This window comes from Protopterus annectens, chromosome 8.part1 (genome assembly GCF_019279795.1).
Source record: "Protopterus annectens isolate FY-2018-M chromosome 8.part1, PAN1.0, whole genome shotgun sequence".
Lineage (NCBI taxonomy): Eukaryota > Metazoa > Chordata > Ceratodontiformes > Protopteridae > Protopterus > Protopterus annectens.
The window spans coordinates 127,850,210-127,863,552 of record NC_056742.1 but is presented as its reverse complement, the minus strand read 5'-3'; the positions used below and the strand labels follow the sequence as shown (position 1 = coordinate 127,863,552).

The following is a 13,343-nucleotide window of genomic DNA, read 5'->3' as shown; positions in this document are numbered from 1 at the left end:
ACAGTGGCCTTTCTTTGACACTCACATTGCTAAAGTGGTTAGAAAGACCTTCTACATTGCCCACCTGATCATGAAGGGATTCACATCCAGATCTAGTGAGGTCATTGTTCCCTGTACTCTTCACTTATCAGACCAATGATCGAGTACAATGCCCCATTCGGGATGTATCTCACCGACATCTGCAGCAATTGGAGAGACCCCAAAAGTTCCTCACCAAAAGGATAAAGGGACTCCAAAATCTGTCATATGCTGCCAGATTGAAGAAACTCCAGCTCTATTCAGTGCATACTGTCTGCTCAGAGGTGACATGTGCCTGACATACAAGGCCATGTCCAACCCGGAATTAATGGACATGCTCCACCTCAAAATTCCAAATCCACCAAAACCACTAGAGCAAGCGACTTAAACCTTAGCACGGATATAAATAGGACGTGCTGGAGGGATAGATTTATCACTCAGAGACTCCCTATACTGTGGAATAAAATCCCGGTCCATGTGAGGCAGAGCACCTCGCTGACTCTGTTCAAGAGAAATCTAGACCTGTGGATGGGAGATCGTAGGTTTACCCCAGGAATCATCTCTGTGTCACTGCTGGACAGATGCACAACAAACTAATGGGCACAGTATTTTTTCATATAAGGGGTGGCATAAGCCACAATAATTTGGGCTAGGCTTATAAATGCCTTAGGGCAGATAGCCTAGTATAAACCTATGAACCTATGAACCTATGTTAAGTTGTCAATCTCGCCTTCATTCTTGCTTGATGGGACCGCGTCCCTAGCACCTCTATCCTGGGTGGCTCAATGGAACAAACTCTTGAGGACTGTAGAGCCAAAACTGGCTCTGTCCCTGGAGGCCAAGTTCAATTTGTAATGGGAAACAAAAGTGTGAGGAGTGGCCCAAGTGGCCGCTGCACAAATAGTGTCTAAAGGAAGTCTAGCTTGAAAGGCTGTAGAAGTAGCTAAGCTCCTAGTTGAATGTGCTTTAGGTTTTGAGCACAGCTGTTTTCCCCTGAGCAGATAAATTTCAGAGATGACCGAAGAAAGCCATCTGGACAAGGTCACTTTAGAAACAGGAAGGCCTTTTTTATTATCCGCATAAAAAACAAAAAGTTGATCAGATTTTCTAAATTTTTTTGTTCTGTCCAAATAATATCTAAGTTGACGGTGGACATCAAGATAATGTAGCTTTTGTTCAGCTCTGTCTGAATAGTTTGGGAAAAATACAGGAGATCAATGGATTGATTCAAATTGTTCTTTGAAGCGACCTTAGGCAAAAAGGTTGGATTAGTTCTCAAAGATACTCTGTCTTTGTGAAAAACCAAATAGGGGGGTCGAACCGATAGAGCATGAAGTTCAGACACCCTCCTGGCCGATGTAATAGCCACTAGGAATAAAGTTTTCCAAGAAAGAAATTTCAGGGAACAAGAAACAGCTGGCTCGAAGGGGGGAAGAATCAAGGATGTCAGCACTAAATTTAGATCCCACTGAGGAGGAGGATTCCCGATTGGAGGCTTTAGTAGGAAAATTCCTTTCAAGAAGGCCCTGCAGAGCCTATGGGACATAATATTATGATCTGCTATCCCGACATGAAAATTGGAAATAGCAGCCAATTGAACTCTGACTGTGGAAGAAGAGGAGCCTGCATGAAAAATCTCTGCTAAGAAGTCCAGGACTGCCTGAACAGGGGCAGTGAAAGGATCAATATTCTTGGCCTTAGCCCAATAAGAGAAACGTTTCCATTTGCTTGTATAAATCCTCCTGGTAGAGGATTTTAACGAAGCTACTATGATGTCTCTAACTGGGTTAGAGATCAAAGGAAGCCTGGCTAAGGAAGGAAGTGGAGCAACCATGCTGTGAGGTTGAGAGAAGGGATAGACCGGTGCAGCTGACCCGATTGGTGAATCAGAAGATCTGGCACTGGGTCCAGATGCCACGGCTGCACCAAAAGGTGATGATGGAGGAACGGGAACCAAACTTGTCGAGGCCAGTAAGGGGCAATGAGAATCAATTTGGCTCTCAAAACGGTAGCTTTCTGGATAACCTGAGGGATCAGAGGAAATGGAGGGAAGGCATAAAGAAGTCCCTGGGGCCAATCCTGGGTCAGAGCGTCTCTGGGGGGATGGCCTGATAGAGGGAAGAGGCAGAAGAAGTCTGGACATTTACTGTTTTGGGGAGTAGCAAAAAGATCGCAACATGGACGACCCCATTCCAGAAAAATCTCTTCCGCTATAGATTGCTTGAGAGACCACTCGTGAGGCATGAGAATAGCTCTGCTCAATCTGTCCGCTACAATGTTGGTTTTCCCAGGGATATGCGTTGCTACCAGAAACCGATGAGAGGAGATCGCCCATTGCCATAGTCTGAGCGCTTCGACACAAGGGGTAGGACTTGGTTCCACCCTGTTTGTTGATATACCAAACTACAGACATGTTGTCTGTGTGGACTGCAATTGTCCCTACGGGAAGAAAGTCGTTGAGGGCTTGCAACGTTAAAAGCACTGCTCTCATCTCCAGGACATTTATGTGCAGATGGTACTCGAACGGCTGCCACGTCCCATGAACCATCCTGCCCTGATAATGACCCCCACCCGATCAGGGAGGCATCCGTGGTGACAGTGGCTATCGGGATGGGGGTACAAAGTACCTGCCTTGGTGAACCTGAGGAGATGTGATCCACCAAGCAAGATGATCTTTGCAAGTCTGTGTCACCAGAATCTGGTGACGCATTGGAAGTTGTTGGTATGACCACTGTGTGAACAGCATCCACTGAAGAAGGCGCATGTAGAATCGAGCCAGGGAAGAAGAGTAATGGCCGCAGCCATGAGGCCTAATACCTTTAGAACCATTCTGGCCTGTACTTTCTTGTTGGCCAGAATGATCCTGACATGACTCTGAATGTCTGAAACTCTTTGATCTGTAAGGGTAGCTGACATCCGAACAGTGTTTAAGTTTGCGCCTATGAAGGTAATAGACTGGCAGGGCGATAAGGATGACTTTTCGAAGTTGATCGAGATGCCCAAATGAGAACAAAGATTTATTGTGTAATCCCTGGCTTGTATAAGCTGATGCCTGGTGGTGGCTGACAGGAGCCAGTCGTCGAGATACGGAAACACCTGGAATCCTTGACGTCTCAGGTGAGCCGTGACCACTGCCATGCATTTGGTGAACACTCTGGGGGCTGTAGTGAGACCAAAGGGCAGGGCTCTGAACTGGAAATGACTGGACCCCAGCCGAAAGCGGAGGAATCTCCTGGAGCGTCTGTGAATTTTGATGTGATAGTACGCATCCTGAAGATCTATTGAGCACATCCAGTTGTCCTTCTGTAAGAAGGGCAGAATTGACTGAAGAGTGACCATTCGGAATCTTGTCTTCCTCACAGACTTGTTGAGTCTGCTGAGATCCAATATTGGTCTCCAGTCTCCCGTCTTTTTGGGGACCAAAAAGAACCTTGAGTAGATTCCGGGCTCTGAATGGTCTGTTGCAACTGGCTGAATGGCTCTTTTTTGCAGTAGTTTTGAGACTTCTAACTCTGCAATTTCCCTTAGACCGGGTGGTACATCTGGAAGGGAATTTGAGGGGAAAGGACTTTCCTCGAAAGGAATTATGTAACCCTTGGATATGATCGACTGTACCCATCTGTCTTGAGTGAGGGAATGCCAGGCTTCTGGGTACAGTGATAATCTTCCCCGACTGCCTCCAAGGAGGGACAGCCGGGCAACATCTCAGGGATGCTGAAAGGGCTTGTCAGAGAGAGGCTCTCTGCTTCCCTGGTTTTTGGACCCCTCTGCCTCTAGAGCGTCTGTTGTTGTTACCCCCTCTGCCTCTAGGGGTAAACTGACCATGTGAATCCGTGACTCCTTGGGATTTACGGAACCACATTTTTCCACCTTTCTGTCCTTTGGGATAAGGTCTAGAAGGGGTGGAAAACGGACTCCTACAGCAGAAAGAGTCTTGCCATCCTGCTCGCACCTGGTCAAAGTTTCCTTCACCTGAGGGCCAAACAAAGCTGACCCATCAAAGGGAGAATTTGTGAAGGACGCCTTGAAGGGATCTGCAAAGTCACATAGCCGCATCCAGGCTTGGCGTCTAAGAGCCACACCTGTACCTGCGGCTCTACTCGCTCCATCAGCAGCATATGATATTAGCCGCATGGAGGAGTTTGCAATGGAATTAAGGGTTCCTAGCTGCGAAGCAATCTTTTCTTGAGCTCCTGCAGCTGTAGGATCCTGTACTACTTCACCCAGCTCCTTAAGGATATCCCTCTGGAGTCTGGTGAAGTGACATAGGTAATTCAGCGAACGCATAGCAAAGGTCGCTGAGGAAAACATCCGCTTACCGTACCTATCCATGGTCCTAGAGTCCTTATTAGGAGGATGGACGGGTACGGAAGGATCTGCAAGTTCCTTCTTGGTGGCAGCAGCCACCACCATGGCATCAGCGGGGACACCCTTAGTGAGGAATTGCTTGTCACACGGGGCAGTGATAAATTTTGAAGGCCTCCTAGGGACTGGCTCTACAGAGTCAGGAGCTGCCCACGCCTTTCGGGCAATAACCTGCATAAGGGGGTCGAAAGGCGGAGACACCCAGGAGGTGGAGGGCCGAGATCCAAACGCCTCTAGGTATACTGACTCATCCTCAGAGGGATTGTTGGTGGGCCAGTTTCCCCTCTGTTTAAGGAGTTCTAGGATGTCTGAGAAGGAGACATCCTCAGAGGGGGATCTAGGGGATCCTTCTGATTCATCAAAGTCAGTATCTGAAGTGACAGACTCGGGGGAGTCTACATGCTTCCTCTTACAAGTCCTCTTCCTAGGAGGATCTCCCGAAACATCAGGAGAATCCTCGGAAGAGGGGGAAATTCCCAATGGGGAAACCTGAGGTGGAGGATCTCTGGGTCCTGTAGCAAGAGAAGTGGCAGAGATGTCCACAGGCACTATAGAGGGAGGAGCTAAGGGAACAGACTGCTGACTGATACCAGTGGCCAGCACACTCTTCATCACCTCGAATGCTCCCCTCCCAGGCAGGTCCGAGAGAACCCGTTCCGAAGAACTAGGAACTCCAGGGACCACCGAAAGGGAAGTCTCCGAGGCAGATGTCGGAGCCGAGCTCACCAAGGCCGAGGCTCCAAGGGGAAGAGCAGGCTCGGACAAGGGTCCAATGCCACTCACCCCCTCGGAGGAGACCATGGAAGCCCGACCACCGAATCCCTCTAAGGAAGGTCTCAAGAGGAGATAAGAGTAGAGGCTGAAGGAACAGAAGGGGTATCTGTCCTCCAGCCGTAGCAGTAACCATTCGAAGACTCCAACTCCAAGCTCTGGGGTAGAGTTGAAGGAGGAACTGTAACGGGGTGTGGACCAACAGTCGTCTGTTGAGACGGACTATGTAACATTTGGGCCAGTGCCTGTGACTTAAGTAATCTGCTGACCACTCTCTCTAAGTCATGGTCTGAAAGTCTGGATGACCTTGAAGATCGGCTCCGATGGCTCCGTTCCGAAAGGAGAGGTGAAGCCAGAGCCGAAAGTATCGGCTCCAAGGAAGGAGACCTCGACCTCTTCCTGGAATGAGCCATCGGAACCGATGAAACTATAGACCCTGTCGGAGCAGACAACTTATCGGAGCCAACAGGAAGCCTCGATGCATCGGCTCCAGCCGGAGCCGATACAGCCACAAAAGTAACGGTGTTGGAGCCGATCGGAGCCGACACCGATGCCTGTGCCACATGGTGGTCGGAACCGATCGGAGCCGACACGAAGTGGTCGATGCAGAATCGGCACCGATAGCCATCGGTGCCGAAGGCTTAGTTAAGCCAGAATCGGCTCCAGCCGGAGCCGATCTCGACTCAGAACGAGTCGGAGCCGAGGCCGCAGGCTTAGACACAGAAGCCTGGGCCTTGGAAGATTTGGCTGATTTAGATGGAGCCGACTTAGCCGGAGAGCCCTCCGGCTTAAGAAGGCCCCTAAGTATCAGCTTGTTTCTTCTTTCCTGCAGGACTCTCTGGCTGAAGGAATGACATATAGCACAGGAGTCCTGCAGGTGAAGAGGCCCCAGGCAATACAGGCAAGAAGTGTGACCGTCTGTCAGAGACATCTTCTGACAGCACGAGTCACACTTCTTAAAGCCTGAGACCCTCTCCTTTGACATGGTGTTTCACAACACACACACACACCAGTCAAAGAATTAAATTAAATAAAATACCAAAAAGGTATTACTAGAAAAACACACACACACACCCTAACAGGGGGGGGATGGGATGGGTAAAGTTTGACTAAAAAAATTAGTAGAGACAGGGAATTTTCTGTCACAAAATCTTTATAAGTAACTTAAAACTAAAAATTAAAGGGTTTTTAGCAAAAAGGGGCTAAAATATCAAAGTAGTGAATCACTTACCAGGAGCTGGTAAAAGGAGGACCTCATAAGCGGCAAACGAGATCTGGGTACTTACCGCCTTGCATCATGGGATATGGGGCTGCCTCGAGCTGGTAAAAGTGACTCTCGAGCTTAGCAAGTGCCGAGTCGGAGCCGAGGGATCGGCTCCGAACCCATCAAGCAAGAATGAAGGCGAGATTGACAACTTAACATCCTTCAATTTACAAAAAAGGAATGTTTTTTTTTTTCAATACAGGAGGAAGTGAAAAAAAAAAAAAAAAAAAAGCTATCATTGGCTCAAGCTGTGGATGTACAAAGCCAGACAGATGAGAACTGTATGCTTGCAAATGTAGTAAGCAGTGAAAGCAGTGGGATTAATAAGACTAATGGTGAGGAAGATCAATCCTTTTTAACAATTGATGGAGCAGATATTAAGTTGAGGATTCTTCAGATCTGGTCAGAAATTATACTCTTGTAATTGGAGATTCAACTATTAGTGGAACTGATACGTATATTTGTATGGAAGATAATGAACATCGAATGATGTAATGTTTGCCAGGAGCAAAAATACAGGATGGGAGAAAGGCCTTTGAAAGCCTTAATATAAGGAAGTATGGATCTGTTTTTATTCATGTTGGTACAAATGATTTCATCCACAAGGACTATTTGACTGTTAGTAGGAAATGTACAGGCCTCTAAAACAACATAACTTGCACATGTGTTAAGACGTACTTTTCATAAATCACATATAGACAGGAGAGTCAGGTCACTGTAAATGAAAAGATATTTTGGGTAAATAGCTACATGAAAGAATATCCTGCTTTTAAAAAATAGAAATGTGTAGAGCATCCAAGCCTAACTTTTGGCATGTGTTTAGGCATAATCATAGGAAGTTACTAGGCTAGTGGCCAGACAAGTTCTACCCTTATTTTCACGATCAGCACCTACTGACCCTGTCCAAGAGGGGCACAACACAGGTGGAACCCCCAGGGTGAATTTATGGCTATCCATCCAATCGTCCAAACTGCATTTGAAGTGGGCCATTGAGGTGCTCTGTTTGACATAAGGTGGGAGTCTGCTCCAAAGGTGTGGTAACTGCCGGGAGACAAATCTGTCTCTTCAGCAAGTTCTACTAAGGTCACATACCAGGTTAAGGTCTTTAGAGCGAGTAACCATGTACCGTTTGACTTACGGAGATGCAGCATTTCTAATAAAACAGGGTCAGAGACTGCCTTGTATGCAAGGCAGAGATTGCCTCTGAGCAGTCTGTATGAAACAGAATAAAGTGACAGAGATTTCAGATAATCCACATAGGACAGATGCTAAAGACCTTGGATTTTCCTTTTGAGAAACCTTTGTGATCTCTCTAATTGCTGCAGATGTTTGGAAAGGTACATACCAAAAGAGGCGTTACACTCAATTATTGGCCTGATGACGGAAGAGTACAGGGAGGTTACAACTTCTTTTTTTCTGGAGGCAGTGCCCTTACTTATGAAGTGAGCCATATAGAATGCCCTTCTTATCATTGTGGAGACATGGTGGTCAAAGGTAGGGTAGTTTCAAAGAAGTCCACCAGGTTTACCAGACATGATCTCCTTTTGACAAATCCAAAATGAGTAGGCTCAAGTGTTTGGAGATTACCTATATCTTTGTTGATAAGGTCCATGATGATTCGCTCCATGGCTTTGTAAATAAGGCTAGTCAGGCTAATCGGTCCATAGCTTCCAGGGTCAGTGGAAGTACCACCTTTGTGCATGGGAATAATGGTGGCCATTTTCCATTCAGCTGGGACGAAGCTGGTGCATAGACTATGACTGAAGAGAGTATCCGATGGTGTTAATTCTTGTTGGAGCCCATGTAGGGCACAGCTTGGGATGTTATCAGGTCCCATAGATGCTGTGCTTTTGGCCTTAGAGGATGGTTTGCACTTGTCAAGATCAGGGAAGAGAATTTTTGCAGTAGATATTTTGCAATATTTGACAAACAGAACACAGGATCTTTGCCAGGTCAAAAATTTAACAGTTCACAGATAGCAATATTTGATGCAGCTCTAATGGATAATAATGCTAAGAGCAATAGGAATTAGTAACCATTTTTTTTTAATTGGAAACCAGTTGTGTCAGAGTATAAATGTTTTTACTGTAACAGACATTCTAACAAAAAAAAGTACAGAAGTGCTAAGACAGGGATTAAAGAATTGTTATGAGACCTGTGACTATTACATGTTCAATGTTAACATCTATACTGTAGATTGTGCAACTGTGACCATAAAGACAAGCCTGGAATATATAACAATTGTTGGAGTGCATAAACCACCCAAGTCAAGTGCTGATGACCTAGAGGAATTCAATAATTTCTTGCACAAAATACAGGACAAAAGGATAATAGTGGATGGGGACTTAAATTTACCAGAAATAGGCTGTAATACTGATTCAACAACATTATTAAGGAAATTATTTACAACAGATGTCCTGGAACAACAATTGCTTCAGACTGTAAAAAAAAGCCTACCAGTGAACAGAACATAATAGACATTGTTTGAGTTCCTAAAGAAATTAGTTACTTCATAGTCAAGTTTTACCACTATTGCTGTGCGGTTATCACAGGGTTATGAACTTTAAATTGTTGCTAGATAATTCTGCCAAACTGAAATCTAAACCAAAGCACAGAAGATTACTAACAAATTATATGGGAAAAAAAAACAGTCACTAGGTAAAATTAGAGTGATGCATTCAGTGGAAGAATTACAGAAGGGATGTGGCAAGTTTTGAGAGAGAAATTAACTGCAAAATAAATAAATAAATAAATAAAAACAAATGTTTAACATCAGCATCTAGGCATACAACATCAGGAGGATACATTTCCGTAAGAACAAGCTACTTGACTATGGTGAGAGACAAAAAAATATAAGAAATGGAAAAGAGGTCAAACTACAATTTTGAAAACTGAAATAAACACACTAGACAGACAAATTAAACATAGACTGAGACAAGATCAAGAAAAAAATTATGAAAATTTAATATTACAATACTGAGCATAACAGGAAAGCATTTTATGTTGTTGAAGTAAATGAATACAATTGATATACTGTGTAGATTCTAAAATTTATTCTCAGACAAAACAGATTATAAAAATTCTATGCAGAACAGTTTGGCTTCACACAGGGGGCGATAAATTGTACTAGTGACATCTAGGTAACCCTCAGATACTGAAATAAAATTAGATTATATTGAAAAAGAACATCTCAAACTGGACCCAAATAAAGTACTGGAAGGAGACAGAATTAGTAATAACGGCTTGAGAATACCTGGGGATTAACTTACAGCACCATTATATCTGTTATGCACTAGGTCTTAAAATGAGGGGGAGATTCCTCAAGTTTGGAGACATGTACTTGCTAAACCTGTCTTTACGGGAAAGGGAAGTAGGACAAACCCAGAGTCATACAGACCCATGTGTTTGCTTTCTTGTAGAAAAATAATGGAGAATGTTAAATTGTATAAAGTATTGTCAGAAATGGAAAGGTTGGGACTTAAAACCATATAACAGCATGCATATGTTAGAAATACAAAAACGTAAGCATTTGATAGGATCATACACAAAACACTCAGTAATAAATTAGAACAACTAGGTACTGATATACTCGATAAGATGGATAGCTGCATGGCTTGCAAATAAGACACAGCAAGTATACAACAACTGGACAGGTTTGAAATTCAAGGTTAGAGTCAGGGTGTCCAACAGGGCTCTGTCCTAGGCCCATACTTGTTTAGACTATTTTTCATATCTATCTTTTTCATCTGAGGCATTCTACAGTCTGTATGCAGATGACTTGAAAATGGGTAAACCAATTACATGTGTTAAAGATAGGGCATGTCTGCAAAAGAATTTGAATAAACTGCCCATTTGGGCACAGGAGAACAATATGCTGATAAAGGCATCAAAAACTAATCGCATGAGATTTGGGAGATCTAAATTGAAAGGTGAATACTTAATACAGCACTCCGTGACTAGAACTGTAGATTAATTTAAGGACCTGGGTATATGGGTAGATCATATCAACCAATTGGTTAATGACACTTGTAGTACAACAGGTTGTATAAAAAGATACATAAAGCCTAGAAAATCAGAAATGATGAAACCATAGTTAGCTAGTTACACAAAACCCAAATTTGAGTATAGAATAACAATATGGAAACCTTACAAGAAAACAAGTATGAGTAAATTGGAAACAGTACAAGGGAAATATACCAAGGATACCCATGCATGTGAAAATTTAAATTATGAAAGACTGAAATATCTGAACTTGCACAGTGTCTCATATAGATATCCAGGAGGCCGCCTTATTCAGGTATATAAAGCATTTAGGGACAACTACCTCTGGGAATGTTTGGGGTTATCACAAAGTGGTAGAGAATCATCACACAACCTATGTAGAACATTCTATAGGAATGAGAGGTGTACTAATTGGTTCTCCGAGAGAATAGCTGATACATGGAATAGACTACCAGATTACATTAAAGCAACCACTAGTTTAGATATTTTTAACAATGACCAGGACATTTATTATGGGAATAACTGTCTTGGTATATTGGCAGGCTAGAAGGGCATCAATGCCTATGCCTGAAACGTTTGTATGTATGTAAGTAAGGAACTGCACAAATATGCTTGGCAACAGCAATTTATCTTACACTGAAGGAAAACTTTTAGTTAGAATGAGAATATACTTAGAGTAGGACACTGACTAATATTACTTGGGAGAGAATTTAAAAATATAGGACTAGTAATGCAGAAGGCATCTGCAGAGTGACTGAAGCAAGATTTCAGTAATGTTGTGGACTGTTTCAGTGCAATCAATTTGCCAAGGGTACTATAGTAATCCATGTCTATTAACTTACACAGCAAGGTTTATATTAGAAGACTGGGTGCCACATAGTACATCAAACCAAGTTTAGTTGAAATTCACTTTGTAGCATTCAATCAAATGCTGCAGTGTTCAGCTAAGTGCAGGGTTATGCAATTAATCAGTGTAAGTGAATGGATGCAGTTCATTCACTTGAACTGAGGGCACATGGACTATGTTTTTCCAAGATTATCACCTACTGGGGTAAGGGAATTTCTCCTTTTCCACACTGCTATGAAATCCCAGCTTTGGTATAAACAGTATACAGCCTGCAGCCCAGGAAACACCCTATTTGTGGTGCTTCTGTATTTATTTAAGGGTTTCAGTAAATTAACCCTTTGTTTTTGGTGTTTTGCAGTTCAACATATTTACATTCCGTGAAGTGCTGCTCAACTAACTCATACAGATGGATGGCTATCCAGCTTCAGAGATTATTAGGCAATAATACTGCCTTCTGCTCATCCCTGTCACACATCTACACATTTTATTCTGAAAAGTTTGAAATATGTTTTGGTGATGATCAGACATAATTATGATTAATAACTGGGAGGGCATACCAAATTGTAAGGAACTGTACCCAATTCTCAACAGCTACCTTAGTCTGTTTAGTCAGCAGACAGTGTTTGTATGTGTGTAGCATGGCTCTGTTCGGCATTTTTTTTTTAAAGGGAATTGATGGTTAGGAAAAGATCCATTCAGATGCCCAGACTATGAGAACCAAAAAATACTTTGTGCATACTGAGTCACTTGTGAGAACCAAAAAGCACAGATTTAGTTTTAATCAAAGTAACTTTTAGGGTTAGTGGACCTGAACAGTAAAGTTAAGGCACTGTTCAATGAATCAGTGATAAGTGATGGGGAATTTTGGGATACTCAGATAACTATGTAATCTACAAAGCGTAGCATAGTGTGAAGGTCAAGTAAGAGGATACAAGTATTACTCTAAAGTGTTAAAAGTAGGAGACTAACTATGAAACTCTGTGATACCCTTGACTTTCCAAGTTACAGTGAAGAGACTCTTTGCTCAATGATATATGTACGTACCTATATGGAGGTAACCACAAACCATTTACTTATTTTTATTTATTTAGCAAGTAGGTGAGCTAGATCACTATGGTCCATTTTCAGCCATGATCTTTTTACAGAAGCTAGATTAAAAAGAATATACATAACCAGAGAGACAAACAAAAGGTACCAAAGAAAGGCCAGTAATAGGCAAATCATGACAGAACATAAAATACAAAAGAAAACAAAGCCGACGTACACAGTCCATAGACTGAGAGCTCTTTGAGGAGATAATTATCTATGGAGCCAAACTCCTTTAACAGATGTATAAAGACAAATCCCATAAGATAGACAACTTCCATGGCAAAATACATACTGCTGGCAACAGTAATGAGTGTAATGAGAGTGCATGTCCCTTCTTGAAGCCATGTTGCTGAAGGCCACAAAAGCTTGATTATGCACCTTTGGCTACATGCCTTCTGGCTTCTCCAAAGGTCAATGGAGATAGGGCAGTAACTGGCCTGTGGAAATCAGTTACACAAAGAGGAGAAGGAGACAAGACAGCAGTGCTTTCTCATGCAAATAATGCAGTGTATTTTCTAATATACTTACATATTTTATGAACCTTGACTGAAAATGGAAGTTAAAAATGCACTGAACAGGAATGGGAATAAATGAGCTACACTCTTTCATTAATAAAGAGGGAAATCTAACACATCCAGCATGGCTACAGCCAAGCACTTCCTTTAACATATGGTTAACTCAGAGCAGTGAGAGTGTTAGCAAACTGAAAGATGAGAGGAAAACAACCATCACAACTTTAAGAAGTGGTGTATCTCTGACAGGGGATGGTACCTTCTACTATAATAAGATGGAAAGCTGCAGCTTTGAGACAGTCATTATTTAATATTTAATTTAAGACAGTAATTTTTGATAAGCTTGGCTCTTTCTGCCAAGTTACAGACTTCTTTCCAGAAAGCCCATCACTGAAAGCTGCCTATTTTGGGAATTATGATTAGCTTTGTTCCCAAGTTTTCTTTATTGAATACAAAGTGAGGCATGCTGGTCACG

The 13,343-nt window shown here is 42.8% G+C and overlaps 1 protein-coding gene across 1 annotated transcript in view; it reads right to left on the bottom strand.

Annotated features, from left to right (window-relative positions):
* Positions 1-13,343, bottom strand: part of LOC122810237 (dual specificity protein phosphatase 22-A-like) — a 1,755,472-nt gene that overhangs the window by 289,751 nt on the left and 1,452,378 nt on the right. The window lies entirely within an intron of this gene.